We start from the raw sequence: 18,786 nt of genomic DNA, 5'->3' as shown, positions 1-18,786 counted from the left end.
ATCACAATCCCAAAGCAGTAGATGGTACATTCCCACAGCAATGATACTGTGTCCAACACAAAGCAATTCTGTTGCAGGCTTTGTTATGTTGGCTTTAAAAAAAAATTAGGTGCTGGAGGGGAAGCTGGTAAAGCCTGGAGATCAGTGATCACAATGTGATTACATCCAGTGTAGAAAAACAGAGAATGAGAGTTAGTTTGAACAAGCCAAGGGAAATTGTGAGAAGTGATTATTTTCTACCTGGTAGTCTCATTTTTCTGGCTTCTCAGAGGACTTTTAAGAAACTTATATTAGATTATTAAAAAGCCATGGATGTACAGTTGAAAAGACGTCATGTTTTGCAAAAAGCTCATTTTAGTTCAGTAGCAAAGTGAAGATGAAGATGATAAGTTAAGCAACCAGCGTTGCAAAGAGGAAAGAGATGATTAGACAGCAGTCAGTGCAAACCCAGTGTAAGTTTTTGGAGCTCAGAAAAATGAGAATGGAAGTCAAAAGGGAAGGACTTTGGGAAAAAAAAATATGATTGGGTGGGTCTGTGAATGGTGATATATAATTGAAACAACTATATTAGGAGCAAAAAAAAATCTTAGTGATACTAAATATACCTGTTATAAAACAGAAGAGTGATAGCACAGGTAGTAACGGAGGAAAATAGTAGAGTTTTCTACAAATAGTTTTTTGGGTTTTTTTTGGAAGGAAGCAGTATAGCTCACTAATTCATGAAGACAGGAGAAGATGTGTTTATTATTCTAATGGGATTAACAAAAAGTTATTTTCATCAGCCAGTTATTTTTAAACTAGCCATCCTGAGTAACCATCAGCATAAAAGAGATAGGTAAGGAGACCTCTGAGTGATGTACATGCATTCATTACTGTTAACTCACAGTGCTTAACAAAATTCGCATGTAAGTGTTCAGACCTGACCGGCAGCCTGTTGCAGGCAGCTATAGACCACAGTTATTCTGACTCCAACCCAAGGCGAACATAAAAATTAATTAATAACAGTCAGACCAATGAAAGTCACTTGATATAATTTGATTGCAAATGATTTGACTTGTCAAAACAAACCTAATTTCATTCTTCGATGAGGTTACTTCTTGGTTGATTGCTGTACTATATATATAATAGGTGTAATGGATGTATTTTTGATTTTTTATCACCACACACCTCCTTGAGTGAGAAATTTACACCATAACAATATCAATGACCTTACACAAAACTGTTTTAAGATCTCAAAGGGCAATCCATTAGGGCACCTCTTAAGTGGTTTTCACCAAAATTAGTTCTAAATGATACCCTTCATCATTTCTATTTGTGTTCTAGAAGCAAATATAAAATCATTCCTAATACAATTTGACTGGTTTAAGACTATCTACAGGAATGCATCTAATGATGTCTACTGTGAATAAGGGCAGGGCACCAAGAGAGAATGCTCTTGACAGACTGTAAGTTCAGTCTAAACCATTTTAACAGAGCCAAAAGAAAAGCTGTATGTGTGGGAACATGGAGTGCAGGCCATGTAAATGACTGAGACCCTCTGTCCTTGCACAAGGAACTTTGAAAAGGATTTAAGTGTCTTAAATGAGAAACTGAATGTTAGTACAGAAGTGTTCTGGAGGGCTACACCTTAAAGAGAAAGTCAAATTATTTGGGATCACAAAAATTATTAAAATTATTGAAACTTATTAGGTTATATTAAATCAAATTAAATGTCATTAAAATGGCCACAGTTTATCACTGTGAAAAACTGAGAGTCTCTTTATCTTGTCAAAGAGAGGACTGAGACATGACATGAGTTGAGCGCCTTTCTGGGGAAAGATGCAAGACCTTCTTACTTTTAGCAAAGGTCAGCACATCAAGAGTCAACAGCTGGTACTGAGGCAAGCCACGGAAAGTTGAAAGACTTCTAACAATGACAGGCCTCAACCACTGGAGCAAGACATTAGAGGAATAAAGTTGATAACAAGCCCAGATTAAGTGGCTTTCTGGAAGCTGTGCCTCAGTTAACCAGGTGTAACGGGTCTCGAGGCAGAAATAATGGGTCCAGTGTCAAGCCTTTGTGTGCAGACATTCTAACTGCTTCTTCAAATGTTCCCTTTTAATCTTAAACACTGAAGCCTGGCAAGACGAATAAGTGTCAGAAGGATAAAAGCCAAAAGTAAGTATCAGGGGGTGCAAAAGTATGTAAATTACAGAAACAATATTGGGAATTACCCCATCTTGGGTACATACCAGTATAATTTTGATTCTGCAAAGCTCTTAAGCATGGTTTTGACTTTATGTGGGTGTTTATGTCCTCCATGTTTTAATAGAACCGAAGCATCTGTTTAAACTCTAAATTCAGTATTAGCTAGAAGTTTTACCTGAATAACTAAGGGTGTGAAATTTCCTTTTTGAATACTGGAGTGCACCTTCTGCCTAATTTATTACTTGACACTGATCATGACAGATTTTCGCTGTCTTTAAGGAATGGAGAATCAGACTGAATCCCATGTTTACAGCAATCTAAACCTCTTTGTAGCAAAGAAATTATTAAAACAGAGATTTGGCAAAGCAGGCAGATAAGATGAATATAATGGCAAGAGGAAGATGTGGAAAAGAGGTTTTATGAATTTACTTGAAATTCTGTGGCATGAAAGGGCATGAAAAAACCTGAAAAGTCATACTTAAGTTCATGCTATTTCAGTATGTCTCACAATATATTCTATGTATATTGCTGCAGAGCCACAGATACTCTTTCCTCCTGTGTCAGGAACATTTTGTTTCCTATAAAACTAGAATTGCAACTTTTCCAAATTCTTCTATTCTCAGTCCTTTTCTATATCTTGAAACTGATCTTTAGTGGGATATCCTAGTTGATGCAGTGGAGAGCACTGGTCTATACGTGGTCTATATCCTTTACTTGCAGAAATAGATGGTAAGGATTTCACAAATTTCCCATTTTAGCCTCCAGAGGTCATCAAGACTTTTACCTTGAAATCAGAAAGAAAGCAAGGGAGAGAAAGCATGTTAACCAATCAATTACAGTCCTTTAAATCTGTGATAAAGATTTTTCAGTCATTTTATTTACAAAGTGGTCCCCAAATGTGTGTAGGAAATGCTATTCAGTGGCCTGGCACAACACAGAGTAGTCTTTGACCATGCAGGAATCAAACAGATCTCAAGCAGCCAAGCAGAAAAGTCAGATGTTTGGTAGAACATTATTTCACCCATTTGGAGACAAAATGCCATGCTGTACAAGTCAGATAACGTTAGAGTTAGCTCAGTGCTGGAGGGGAAGACTTGAGCACACCTATACCTGCATCACCTTGTAACTGGCCACATGGCTCATACCACCTCCTTCCTGTCCAAGATGGCACATGGAATCTGGGTTGTGCTGGAGAAGCTTTGGGATGCTCTAGCCTCTCCCTTGCAGCGGGAAGGACAGATCTGGCAATGAGTTGTAAGTAGCAGTATGGAATCAGTAATTACTAGGCCCAATAAAGTCTTTAAATATTCTAGCTATTTGAGAAGTTGATATATGTCTAAAGTACTGATTTGCCTCTGAGACTGCCCCAACCTCTTCAGAAAACTGGCAGAACACAGTCAGAAAATAAATTACTTTTATTCTTAATTAAGAAATTCCAATGAAGTATTTAAACTGGGATCTTAAAATACAATGTGAAAGTAGTTAATGAAAATGAAAATCCAGTCTGAATCTGTAGAGAAGACAGTAAAGCTTTTATGTAAAATGATCCAGTGGAATATATCTTTATGGTACTGAAATCATTGAGGGACTATACAATGGCAAATGAAATCCAGGCTATTAGACTACTTCTAAACACAGTATCTTTGTTTTAGTTTTTCTCACAATGTCTTTCCTAGTTTTGTTACTTAAATTCTTCCTACATAATTTCTAGCTATCATCCACAAACTGCCTCACTCTTCAACCCTACTAACAAAAGTCAGTTGCCAGAACCTATAATAAATGCTCGGAACAATGTACATACATTCCGGTTGCTCCAGCCAACAAGTTGGCTTCAATTGGAGCTCAGCTCAGATGCCTCTATACAAATGCCTGTAGCACGGAAAACAAACAAGAGGAATTAGAGATGTGTGCACATCTACGGGGGTATGATATAATAGGCATCACAGAAACATGGTGGGATGGCTCCTATGACAGGAGAGCTGGAATAGAAGGTTACAGGCTCTTTAGAAAAGACAGGCCTGGCAAGTGGGGAGGGGGAGTTGCCCTTTATGTTAGGGATAGGCTGGAGAGTATGGAATTCTGTCTGGGGACAGGTGAGCAGTTTACAGAGAGTTAGTGGGTCAGGGTTAAAGGGAAAACAGCCGTGGGAGACATTACTGTGGGGATCTGTTACAGGCCGCCTGATCAAGGAGAACCTGTGGATGAAGCACTCTACAGACATAGGAAAAGCCTCACGCTCACAGGCCCTTGTTCTCATGGGGGATTTCAACCACCCTGACATCTGTTGGAACGATGGCACTGCCCGGCACAAGCAATCCAGGAGGTTCCTTGATTGTGTGGAAGACAACTTCCTTCTGCAAGTAATAGAGGAGCCGACAAGGAGAGGTGCCATGCTTGACCTCGTGCTCACCAACAGGGAAGGGCTTGCTGAGAATGTGGTACTCCAGGGCAGCCTTGGATGCAGTGATCACGAGATGGTCGAATTTGAGATCCCCAGGACAGTGAGAAGAGCGTGCAGCAAGCTCACTGCCCTGGACTTCAGAAGAGCAGACTTTGGCCTCTTCAGGAGCCTGCTTAGTAAGGTTCCATGGGATATAGCCCTGGAGGGCAGGAGGGCCCAAGACTGTTGGTTGATATTCAAGGATCTCCTGCTACAAGCTCAGGAGTGCTGCATCCCAACTAGAAGGAAGTGCAGCAGGAGGGCCAGGAGACCTCCTTAGATGGATAAGGAGCTGCTGAGGAAAATTCAAAGGAAAAAAGAGGCTTATAAAAAATGGAAGCAAGGACAGGCGTCCTGGGTAGAGTACAGGGATGTTGTCCGGGAAGCTAGGGACCAGGTTAGGAAGGCTAAGGCCCAGATAGAATTAAACATAGCTAGGGATGTTAAGGATAACAGGAAGGGATTCTACAGGTACGTAGCAAACAAAAAACAGACTAGGGACAACATAGGCCCCCTGAGGAAGCTTTCGGGAGAAGTGGCTACACAGGATCTGGAGAAGGCTGAGGTTCTGAATGACTTCTTTGCCTCGGTCTTCACTGGCAAAGGCTCTGACCGCACCACCCATGTCTTAGAAGGTAGATGCAGGGACAGTGAGAATGAAGACCTTGGGCCCACTGTGGGAGAGGATCTGGTTTGAGACCATCTTAAAAATCTGAACGTGCACAAGTCCGTGGGACCTGATGAAATCCAGTGGGATTGAGTGCGCCCTCAGCAAGTTTGCGGATGACACCAAGCTGTGTGGTCCAGCTGATACGCTGGAGGGAAGGGATGCCATCCAGAGAAACCTTGACACACTTGTGAGGTGGGCTGATGCCAACCTTATGAAGTTCAACCATGACAAGTGCAAGGTCCTACAGCTGGGTCGGAGCAATCCCAGGCACAGCTGCAGATTGGGCAAAGAAGAGATTCAGAGCAGCCCTGCGGAGAAGGACTTGGGGGTGCCGGTTGATGAGAAAATGAACATGGGCCGGCTTCAGTGTGCACTCACAGCCCAGAAAGCCAACCGTATCCTGGGCTGCATCAAAAGGAGCGTGACCAGCAGGTCGAAGGAGGTGATCCTGCCCCTCTACTCTGCTCTTGTGAGACCTCACCTGGAGTATTGTGTGCAGTTCTAGTGTCCTCAGCATAAAAAGGACATGGAACTTTTGGATCAAGTCCAGAGGAGGGCCACGAGGATGATCAGGGGACTGGAGCACCTCCTGTATGAAGACAGGCTGAGGAAGTTGGGGCTGTTCAGCCTGGAGAAGAGAAGGCTGCGTGGAGACCCCATAGCAGCCTTCCAGTACCTGAAGGGGGCCTATAGGGATGCTGGGGAGGGACTCTTCATTAGGTACTATAGTGACAGGACAAGGGGTAACGGGTTAAAACTTCAACAGGGGAAGTTTAGATTGGATATAAGGAGGAAATTCTTTCCTGTTAGGGTGGTGAGGCACTGGAATGGGTTGCCCAGGGAGGTCGTGAGTGCTCCATCCCTGGCACTGTTCAAGGCCAGGTTGGACAGAGCCTTGGGTGACATGGTTTAGTGTGAAGTGTCCCTGCCCATGGCAGGGGGGTTGGAACTAGATGATCTTGAGGTCCTTTCCAACCCTAATTATTCTATGATTCTATGATTCTATGTCACTAGACCATGTTTCCTTTTAATCCAGACATTTCTTGCTTTAACAAAATGAAAGGACTGTTGAAAAAAGCCCCCAGATTTGTATGATAATGTATAAGAAGGTTAATTGCTGGAAATGGAAAGAGACTTGTGGAGAACTAGAGTATCCTGGAGAAAGTACTTTCATTTTTTTACAAGTTTGCTGTACTTCTACTGACCTTTGGCTTCTACTGCTTCCTAGTAACATTGCCTAAGATTTTGAGAGGTTTTGAAAAGTAATGGACATGATTTCTAGAATAACAGTATCTATTAAGGGGTTGCAGGATGTAAAATAGAGTCATATTACCTTGAGTTTATTACGTATCTCTCTTTCAGTGTATTTGTCAGCTTCAATTTTTCTTTTCTTTCGAAATTTCTGCCTTTTAATTATCAAAGTCTGTCACAGAATGTAGAAAACCCTAGGTTTATGCTAACCAATGGATTTCTTTTCCACATGAGAGCTAAAAGTCAGGGCTGTTTAGACAGAAAGAAATCCAACTGCCTGGAGACAACAAGGAACGTCTTATACGTCTATGACGGTGCATTTATTCTTGTCAAATCTGTGAGAACACATTAGCATATCATCAATTTAGATGACAACATTTCTTGGTTGCTTTTACAGACAATTTAATCTTCTCTCATATTTCAAAGTCTTTAAATATCTTGCTTTGAGATCTTGTGATCCACCTTCCTACATTGATTTCTGTCCTTCTGGGGAAGCTGCATTGCTTCAAAACCCTGGGACTGCTTTCCATGGCAGGCCTTGCTGAGGTGAAAGGCAGACCAAACTCCTAACAACACTGTGCTAAGGATGTCCTAAAAATGCCATGTTAACATAGAAATCATCAACTGAAACACATTTTATAACTGTGCTTCTAGCGGTTTTCCAGACTACCCTTTTGTTTTCTGGTCTTTGGTTTTTGGACACTTGGCAACCATTTTTTCTAAGGTTTACATAAAAGAAGAGTCTAAAAATGCAAAAAATATTAGCTTTCAAGATTTTGTAGCTAGGATGGCGACACAATTTTAATAATAGAGAACAGATTTTCACTCACTTTTATTACATTGACATGGAAACCCACTGAAGGAGTCTGGAGACACCAGAAGCCTGACTCTTCCCTTTGGATTCCCCATATGACTGCTAGAGAGAGGTACAATGTGCCCTTTGGCAGGCCTACATGGTCAGTGACTAGCAAGAATACAATATAAAAAGAATAATGGGCAACTGCAGTAATAAGTAATATTACTTACTTAGACAAAAGGTGTATTTATAGCTTCATCTAGTCTTCATTAGTTCTTTAGGATTTGAAGTGGCTGAATTTGACTCAGTAGAATAGGCACAAGAACCTGTTCCTTTTTCCTCAGTTGCAAGAGCTTTATCTGTTTTAATGTTATCACCACTATGAATCTCAACTAGCTGTCAAATTGTTAGAAAGCTAGAAAACTGACTGCTGTGAGGATGTGCTTAAAGCAATATGAAGTGGATGCAAATCTAGCATGCTTGAGAATTAAAAACAAGCTGGATAATGTGTCTGTGCTGCCTACTGTTGCAGGATTGTTTTCAGTGATTAACACACTTGGTTAATTGCCAAGAAGAACTCTTGTTCTGCAAGTAACACTCCTTAACTCCTTAACACTCCTTACTCCTATGAAACGGGAAATCGCCAATACAGAGAAGTTCTTCTGCTCAATCAAAATATATATTCCAAATCACATACTTTATATCAGTAGATGAAGATTTCAAAAGTAACCTTGAATTTTGCATGGCTACTTTTTTTTTTTTTTGGAAACTGAGAACCACAGTCTGAGTCAAATGAGCAACTTGATGTAAGTTAAAGAGGCTACATGTTCAGAATTCTGGCTCTTTTGATGCTCAGAGAAGACTCCTTGCACTTTTAATAATTTATTTTAATTTATCCTTATTTAACAAAAATAATTAGATCTTAGATGATGGCTTAGGCTCATTTTCAAAATAAACCAGAATACTGTAGAAAATGTAATGATAATGTAATTATGATTTTCTTCTCTTCAAATAAACTTTGATACTCTGATGTCTAACCTTATTTTTAATATTTTTGAGTAGAACTACACAAACGAAGAAAGTACACATAAACACAGCCTACCTTCAGAGGGCTGCCAGTCCTAAGATCTCTGTGAGAAATCCTATGAGTGTGTCATTTACTCACTGAAATGAATGGGAAGAAGCATATAACAACATCTGAGTATCTGCTAATTAAATTGATCTCTTCGTTTTTTCTTGAAGGATCAATATTGGTTTTGCAATTCAGATTTGAATTAGGGACAGGATTATCAACCTTGTTACCTGAATAACAAGATATAGAACAAGAGGAAATGGTCTGAGGTTGCACCAGGGGAGGTTTGAGTTGGATATTAGGAAAAATTTCTTCTCCCAAAGGGCTGTCAAGCACTGAACAGGCTGGCCAGGGATGTGGCTGAGTCACCATCCCTGGAGGTATTTAATAGACATATAGATGTGACACTTAGGAACGTGGTTTAGTGGTGGACTTGGCAGTGTTGGGTTAATGGTTAGACTCCATGATCTTAAAGGTCCTTTCCAATTGATATGAATCTATGATCAGCGATATCAATAAGCAAATCCTGTCTACCCATGTTTTGTTTGGCTTGTGTGATATTCGACAACAAAAAGAAAATTGAGAATAAATACATGATGCTACATGTTCTCTATATAAAGGGCCACACACGTTTTAGCTTGTTCCTTTCCTAGTTTTCAGTCTTTGGGATATTTTATTTACTGAAAAAATAAAAGCTTTCTCTTAAAATAAATCATGTGAGAAACCACTTCCAGATAAATTGTTCACAGTATCTACTCCTTTTTGGAAAACCATAAACCAGAGATGGAACACTTGAAGTTCACCTTCTTAACAACTGCAAGCACAATAATGGCACTCAACCTGTGTGTCCTAGGTGACAGTACATAAAAGCAGCCAGGCAGAACCACTAAAATATTTGAGAAGTGGAATTTGTTTCTGTAATATGTCATTGATATGGTTGCATTCTATTATATAAATCAGTAACAAAATCGAAACTAACTGCTCCAGGTATAGAGGCAGTGATGATGCAGTTTGTTAAGCAGTGCCTGTACCCAGTATACATTATCTGATATGAAACTGAAATTTCTTATTTGCATGTTGTTATATTTTTGCAACAGGCCTGGGTGTTCGGTAGCCACAGAAAACAAAACTTATGCCTCTCTGCATGTGGAATATATAACCACTTTAACAATATAGGAAATCTTCAGAATTATGGTATTTGGAAAAGGCGGTTCCACCAGAATTCAGATTAGTCACTGTGCAGGGAGTGGCACATGCATTATCATAGCTCTTGGAAAAAGCAGTATAATTTCTCACCCCAGAGGAAAGTCCTCCCTGGGCAGAACTCCCTTCTCACTGTGAGGTGGGGCCCCCAGAGTTCTTCAAAGAGCAATCACAACAGCATCTGAGGGCCTAGCTCTTGCACAGCTGACTTTTTGTCGACTTGCAGCTGACAGCTGATTTGTGGATGTAATTGTGTTTGATATGGGATTTCAGTAATTGCTAATTTATTGTTGCTTATTTTCATTGCAGTGTCTAGAAGGCTCATGATGGTAGCAGAAGAAAGAGTGGTGATTAACGGCTTTATGTTGAAGTCAATGGGTGAAACCAGACTTTCAGTCCTGATGAGCAGGAGGTCACCTATATGCACCAGGAACCCAGCAGTTACTAATTAATTGAACAACATAATTAAGTTAAACTTAGAACAAATATTCTCCACCCTACCTAGTTGAAAGATTTCTGCTTCCATTTCAGACTGAAAGGAGATAATTTGTGCTAGAAAGCCTGACCAATATCACTTCTATTTACAAAGCTTTTATGCCTGTTTTATAGCTGTGTTAGAAGAATTCTTTTAGGTATGTTTGTGAATTTGGCTTGTTTTCCTACTACCCATGTTTCTTCCATGCTCACAGAACTATGTACTTCGAAACACAGAGAAAATAACAGACACAATGAAAGGTTTCTTTAAACTGTCCTGTCAAGGAAGTATGTAGTTAAAACCTCTTTAGGCAAGACATTCATACAGCAGTTCAGCAGGTAACAAAACAGTAACTCCGTCACTGTGATAAAAGGATGAAGTCTGTTCTCATGAAACCGGTGCTCAAGTGAATACAACAGTGGAAAATAGGAACCCATTGCTTGGAAAAAAAAAACACTTTTAAAAAGAGAAATTCATTTTGTGTGTACTTGTAAGTGAATTATGCCTGTCTTTTTAGGTGCTTATAGAGCCTCCATCTCTACAAGGGCTGATGTAATTAATGTTAACCTGTGACAAAAAGCTGAAAACATACTTTTGGGTGGAAAGATAAAACAATCATCTGCAATGTACAATATATTGAACCGGATAACAGCATTTGCTTCAAAACTCAAGAATACATCAACATCTATAATTAGAAGGGCTCTCAAAGGGCAGAGATAGGTTATTTCAATTGAGATGGGTGACACTTCTTTTAAAACAGCTCCAACTTGAAAGTCTGAATTCTTTTTAACTACTTAAGGAAAGCAAGTGAAAGACAAATAAAGCCAGTTCTGCTTTTTACTTCACCATCTCAAAGCAGATACACATCAGTGAAATGTTAAGTGGTGCAGCTGATAGTTGTACTTGCTTTTTTTAAGCTGTAAAGTTGAAGTCTAGTGCTGACTGAAGGAAATTTCCAATCTTCATTTATTGAGATGTCTGAGATTTTACAATTTTTTTGGAATTATTTCCTTTCTTCTTGAGTGCGCTAATAAAAAGTTCCTTTTCTTTTCCTTTTTTTCCAAACTGAGACACAACTCCCTCACATGATAAAACTGATGGACTACAACAGAGACTAATCCTGACATTTTATAGAGGTGGTTTACAGAAGGAAACACCCACTTATCTAGAGGAGGGCCCAAGCCCTCCTCTAAAAGGGGACAGAGGAGACACACTCCCTGTCTGAGGGAGACATAGCCTCCCTTCTAAACACTAAAAGGTGAGCAGTGGACATCAAGGTTGGAATCCTGTGCATTACAAGCAATATCAAAATTGCATATAGTTTTCTTTTTTCCTTAAATATTGTAAGCTTTTTCTGCCCCTGGATAGTTGGGATTCCTAAGGCAATACTTCCCTGTATGGTTCAGTATCTCTGAGCTTATAATGGGAACAGCATCTTCATGCAATAAAGTGAAATAGCACAGCTTCAAAAAGCTCATGATTTTTATTACTGAAGTATTTTCCCAGTGTTATCTGCAGCACCACCACAGTAGTACAAGAAATAAATTCATCAACTCTAAAGGGCATGTTATGCTAGCAGGAGACTCTGAACCCAGTTCTTGCAAAGACAGTGAAATCCCATCTCACTTTCTGGAAACAGATTTGAAAGCATAAAATAGATAGACCTGATTTAATATTAAACTATTGCTATGGCTTTAAAAATTAAACTGATGATCTGAACTTAATATAATGTATGTTGACTCTACATATTAGTCTTTTCTGAAGTTTGTATGCTATGCTGCAGCATGCAGGAAGTTTTGGCTAGCATCCAAGAGACTGCAATCTTTAAAAACATTTTTCTCAATATGCACTGTTATAAAGCCAATTTTGCCTAGAATGGTAGAGACTCTAGAATAGTAGTGTTGTAGCTCTAATGGTCTGATAGGGTATGTGAAGCAAGGCTTCTGGGGAAGGAAAACTAGTCCTTGGGAAAAGCAGGCAGGCTTTTGGCACAGCAGTCCTTTTGGGAACACTGGCTCCTCTTCAGGTCTGAAATAGAAGCAACAATCCAGTTGCTATGTAAAGGTTGGGAGCAATTGCTCTGAGTTTAGTTTAATTCCATCAATCAATTAGATAAATCTGAAAGGAAATGCAATTGGTATCTGGGGAACAGAGCAGGATTTTAACAAAGAAGGAAGTGATAAGGTCATTGTCTCCCATGGGACAGAGAAAGAAAAAGACCGCTGATTATCACCTGTGGAACATGCAGGTACAGATTGAAATAAATTAAATTCTAGCAATTATTAGAGCATGCTTATATTAAACTGCACCAAATAGAAATCATTCAAATTGGCATATGATTAGCAAACTATTTTATCTGCGTAATGCAAGAAGCTGGTGAAAAATAAAATGTTTGAGGGACATATTAAATACTGACAACATAAGTAAGGTTAACTGTGAAGTGAACAAGCATTTCTAAAGTTTTTTTCCAGGAATAGTGAGAAATCACCCAGTGTGGGGCACTACATGGGGATCTCCACACTCTAGGGGGTTTGCTAAATCTAAATTCTTTTCCAATCAGGTGTAGGGACAGTTGGATTACCCTTCAGTATCCAAGGTATTAAAAATAGCTCTTTTCCTCTATACCCATGCTGTAAGGACATTTAATTAGCCCCATCAGCCAGAAGACCAGCTGGATTTCAACTACATCAGTCCAAACGTCTGCCCAGGTGCTAGGGTGATGCAAAGAGGTGCTGGCTAGTGTTTGCTTTCTGCAGCTCAGTGCCAGAGGGTGAAGAGGGAGCATCAGATCACCCAGATGTAGAGGATTACATGCGGCACTTCCTGATACTGTGCTCAAAGTTGCAAATGATGGTCTGCAGATAAGGTGCAGAAAGTATGTTCCCTTTTAAGCCCCTGAAATAAGGATTGACTCTGTAACTGTCACAGAGTGGACATGGGTTGGTAATAGCTGGAATAAAGTTCATCAGAGCTTGTCTCCTGGACTTCAACTTGCAAAAGCTTAAGACACTTTTTAAACATAGACCTCCTGCATTAAGTTCAGATTCACAACGACAACAATAAAAAGCCTGGATGTTATTACAAAAAGGTTTAAAATTATCTGATGGCAATGAAAGGGGTAGAAAAAAGGTAGCAATAAAAAATGAGGGTTTTTGTTCCAAAAGTAAGGTAACAATAAAACCACTGTTCAGTTTTGTGCACAGGCCTTCTTTTCACTTACAGAAAAGAAAATTATTTAGAGAAGGAAATAATAATAAAATTAAAAACACCCTAGCACACCTTTTAAAGTCAGTTTTAATTGCAGAAATATTTTTAATTGTAGAAATACCCTAAACTCTGAAGACTGGTAATATGATCAATCTTTTGTTCAAAGTAATTAGACAAATTAAAAAAGAGAGGTGATTAAAGACATGTATTAGTGAGTAAACTCTCTAAGAACATCCCTTGTCTGTGCGGTCAAGGAACAAAGCATTTTTGTGGAAGTGAAGTAACACCAAGTCCCAAGATGTCACATGAAGAGGAACTTCAATTGACAGTTAGGATGAGTCCTGGTCCAACAAGACAAACTGGTCATGGTGGGGTGGACAAACTACTAGACAAAAGAAAGAGTTCATGCTTTGCCAGTGATTTACACAGCTATTTGCTAGCAGACTCTGAGTTCATGAAGGTTTCTTTCTGCATGCTGGAAAGTTTATAAACAAGTCCAGAGCAAACACAGTGCTGACAAATTTATTCTGAAAGCCAGTGGGCTGAGCAGGGTAACAGTGGCATTAGGTCATATCCCTAACCATGACAGACTTGACTGTCTGCAGCCTCTTCCATCATCCATCTGTCAAAAAAGTAGGAGTCCTTGCTTGCTTGAGAGACAGACACAAAGCTGCTAGTTTCACTAGAGGTAGCAACAGGCAGTAGAATGACTTTTTTCTAGACCCTTCCTGAGCTCTTCACTGCCTCACTTTGCCTTAATGCTGTTGTCAATCCTACGTGACAGTTCAGCTTTGTGCAGCCTGCATAAAGAGCCAAGACACAGAAGAACATATTTGTTTTAAGATGGTTTAGAGAAATATTATTAAAAACTGCACCTGAACGAGTTTTTTCAAAGACTGATCATTTAGCTAGATCTTGACCTGCCACAGGGTACCTACTGGCTATGTTAACGGTCAGAGCAGAGGGACTTACAATGCCTCCACCATCATAATCCTGGGACTTCATTTAAAGAATGGTCCACAGCCAGAAGCAAAGGCCAGGAGGCTCTGACCTCAAACCTCTCTGTCATCTGGGCAGGCTGTGTGCCAAGCAGGAGGAGAGAGAGGTCAAAACCAGCTTCTTGCTGCTGAGGAGTCTTGCCAGGAACATCATGTGAATATGCAGCAGCAGCTTTGAAGAAGGATGCCAACAAATGGGTCTGAATACCAATAATTTCCAGGGCTAGTAACTCACCTCAAGTGGTGGGCATCCTGGCATGAAGATCTGTAGCACTAACCACTAGAAGCTGGTGACTGCCTGTGGGACTGAATGCTTGGTTTGTATTTATGCAGCAGCTGAAGTCACTGTGCCGGGGATGACCATGACATCTGTTTGGGTTGACTTGTTAAAGCAATCTTCTGTTACTAACCACACTCCTGGTGTTTGCAGGAACTCAGTGCCGCCATGTGGTACCTTGGCCAGGAAGACATGCTGGGGACTCCCCTGGATACATTCCAGATGGGTGGAGGTCCCCACTGCCCTGCCACTGTAAATGGGTTGGGAAAGGAAGGTCACCCTGGCCTCCCATCTCTTCTGCCAGCCCTTCTCTACCTCTGCATCTGAATTTCCAGTGACAGCTGCTTCCACACCCTCTGTCCATTTGGTCCTGCCAAGTCGTACCCCCATCCTCACCCAGCCCTACAGATTCTGATGTGGCCTCCAGAGAGACAGATGTGTGACTTTGCACTCTCCTGGCAGAGGGTAATGAGGAGCATTTCTCCAGAGGCAACACAACTCAGCCCAATAGAACGCAGAACCCAGCTGAACATTATTATTTCTAAATTAATTCATAGAAACAGCAGAGGAATTATTGTTGAAATATTTCAAAACCCCCTACTTAAGGCAGAGGCAGGCATGGCATCTTTCAGCTTGAGCAACCCTGTGTAGAGATAAACCAATGAAAATAGGGCAAATGGCAAACATTAAACAGACTTAGCCATAGGCAGATTTACTAGCTCTAGCAGTAATATGTGGTGGTTTTTCCATAAATGCCACATTGAAGTGCTGTATCTCTCACTCTGCTTTTTTTCAGCTAGCAGCAAAATCCAAAGCAAATTTTTCTGTATGCACAACCCTAATTGAAAGCAAAGTAAATTAAATGACTTCTAAGCAGTGTCAATAATAGCTACTAGTTATTTTGCAGTAAAAATACAGATATTTTATCAGTTTTTAGTAACTATGTTTTCCTGCTGTTTGCAGTTGCAAGAAACTTTTCCCAGCAACAGCACAGTATCTCTTACATAATTATTCAGCAGGCCGCAAATTAACAATATATAAAAACATGCTAAACAAAATTACTGAAATATAACTGTGCTGCAGAGAAAGAGATATAAAGGAGGGGCTGTTTCAATTTCCCTTTGGTGATTTTGCCTTAATCTCACTTTCAGTGAAACTCTTTTGCAAGAATTTCAATTCAATAATTTTTACCATCATTGTCAAATGGAAAAAAAGACATAATGGTGGACACCACCAAAACAGTTTCTAGGGAATATGTTACATGCATTTAGCCTCTTTTATAAGTTATGAAAAATATTTGTAAGTTTTTGACTCTATTCACTACCTGAAGAAAATATTTAAACCATTTATAAAAACCCCCTGCATCTCTGGATGTAAATATCCTGAATTTCTAACTAGACTTTTTAGGTAAGTTATGATCAGGTAGTAAGTTTATCTAGAATAGTTCTATCCAAAGCTAAAGCTTTACACAAAAATGAAAGGCTGACTCTTTAGCTGGCCTATATTCTCATTTCAGTGTCTGGATTAACACACATGCCTTTAAAAGTTTTATGAGGTTTGTCAATTAAAAATCGCAAGCGTTAACAGTGGTTTCCTCACGCATCTATCCAGGAACAGGATTCCTAGGTTTCATTTGCAAAAAAAGCAAGGAAATCCTTACCATTGTTGAGCCTGCACTGAGGTGTTACCAACTGGGGTCGATGAGCTGCTCACTCAGAGCTCTCCATTGCAGAAGACCAGAAAGACTCATAGTGTAGGAAACTCTTTTAGTGAATGGCTTGGTTGGGGAAGGGGCATTTTTTCTTCAGTAATTTGTGAGTTTTTAATATCAGAATCACCATCCTAGGGGGTATCAAAACCTGTCTTTTTCTTTAACCCTGTAGTGAAAAGAGTTTCTTTGGTTGCTGCTGAACAGAAGAAAAAAGAAAAAAAAATCAGCTATTTAAAGGGTTTGTGTTGACAGAATATTTCCCAAGTTAAAAAAAAAAAAAATAATAATTTTGGTTTATTGAATATACCTCAAACACTAGCTAAATGTCAATTCAGTCCAAAACTCCATTTCCCATTCATGGTACTCTGTTCTGTTCAGAAGCCAAGTGATCTTATTTTCTCTCCTGGTAAGCCCACACCATGCGAGAGAATGGAGACTTATGCAACTCACATGCAGGAACACGCTGATGGAGAAACAGCTTTTTATATCAAAATCATTCTTACAGCACATGCCTATCCAATTCTAATTAGAAGTAAGAAAATTTTAGTGAAATAAAACCATTATTATTTTAAAGGCAATAGCCTCCTGGTAAAGTATTTTAGTTCAGCTCTCTGCTTCTCATTTTTTGCCTACCCTCCAGCTTTTTCCAGTGTCTCTCTTAAGGGACTCAGACATGCACGAATTGTAGTCTCCCCTCCAAGCAGTGGCTATGATTTTCTCTTAGCCAGTTGCAGTCAAAAGACTTGCTGGAGAGAAAAGCTCATTCTTGCCCAACAGTATTTGTGAGGCTTTGTCAGAACAACCAGACTTATCCCTCACCACTCCATATTCACTGGCATGGATTTCAAGTGAGTCATTGCTGTCGATATAATCCTAAATGGTGTCTTACCTCTACAGCTATACAAGGTATTTTCACTTTAGCAACAATACCATAGTTTTGCCCCTAATTTTATCCATCAATCCCATGGTAAATTCTATGCAGTATGGCTAGAATATGGCATGCTCAGATGTTGTTTTCATAGTTGATATTAATACTTAAGGCTGAAACTATAAGAACACAGGCATGTTTGATATATCAATGCACAGAGAACAGCTAGGGAGTTTTATTAACTTGGCTCAATATGGTAGGTGGCTGAATACCACAGAAATTACACAAGTTATTTACTTAGCCTGCTTAGCTGTTGTGGTACACACTCCTCAGTGTGTACCTACACTGGCAGGTCTCTAGATATCTTTAAAACTACTCCATTAAAGCATAAATATCCTTACAACCACTTAAACTTTGTTTATGGTGAGACTACTTCTTGAAGGATATGTAGGCATCTCTCTGTTCCTTCACCCCTTGAAAGCCATGTGAAACCGTATATATCTCATTCTGTAGCCTTCAGAGTCTGAGCTCTTGTGCATGAATCAGACTAGAAATTGGAACTTTTTTATTAGACTATATCTGGATTTTTTTTCAGTTAAAGAAAGCAGACTACAAAAACTACTCTAATATTCTGGCATACTAGTGGAAAATTAGCTGGAATGCATAGAAATATAAATGATAGTCAACGAAGAAAGAAGATTCTACTAAACACGAAAGTGGTCCTGAGTGGTAATAATTACTTGCCTTAGGCTCTTTCTATCACATTTTCCTGTTTTAGTTTCCATCCATTAATTTAAAACAAGTGTGTATTTTCTCCACTCTAATTTTTTTAGCTATAATGGTTGTCATGGTTATCACAAGCACAATTTAAATGTAAGGAATGTGCAAAATTGATTTTTAGTGGTTCATTCCAGAATATACTTAAAATTCTTTCAAACGGTGGACAACAGATCTGGTTAATGAAAGCTGTCTGCTCAGTCATGCTTCACAGGTTTGTCCACCTTGACAGTTAAGAGTCTTAGGTTAGAGGTAGTTAGGGCACATTCCTGTCAGATAGAAACCGGCATCTGGCCCTTAAACTGGCTATGTGTTTTATGCCAGAGTCATCATGGGTTGCAACCTAGAAAACAAAAGAGCTAAAAGCCTGGGAACAAGCACAAGAGCTGAAGACTCTCCCCTCCTTGGTTAGTACTTGTATTACACACTTTCTTACAGAGGGGAGAAGTTATTACTTCTGCCTCATTCATCTGTTCCTATTTTCCACTCAGTGGAGCTTAAAGCTTGAAGAGTTATAGATCCAGCTTGGGGAGGAACCAAGCACTTAATTCAGATGCCTAAAGTACAGGCAGCCAGGATTTCTCTGGCTTTCAAAGAAAGCCCAGCTGCCCCTCTGCTTAAACTAGAGAAACTGAACGTTTACTTCAGCAGTACCCCTTCACAAGACACCTATAATTTTTCAAGATTTACTTACATCTCTTTCAAGATTTGCCCTTAGCTGGTGATCCTGACTACCTCTCTGCAGACCCTGATAGAAGTGCCTTCCTCTCCTCCTCCTTCTCTGCCTGCCTTCAGCTCTGCCCCACAGCCCTCCATGCCTGTGCAGCACATGGGCAACACATGCAACACATGG

Source organism: Lathamus discolor, chromosome 4 (genome assembly GCF_037157495.1).
Source record: "Lathamus discolor isolate bLatDis1 chromosome 4, bLatDis1.hap1, whole genome shotgun sequence".
Lineage (NCBI taxonomy): Eukaryota > Metazoa > Chordata > Aves > Psittaciformes > Psittacidae > Lathamus > Lathamus discolor.
The sequence above is the reverse complement of the archived record's forward strand: the minus strand, read 5'-3'. Positions refer to the sequence as shown.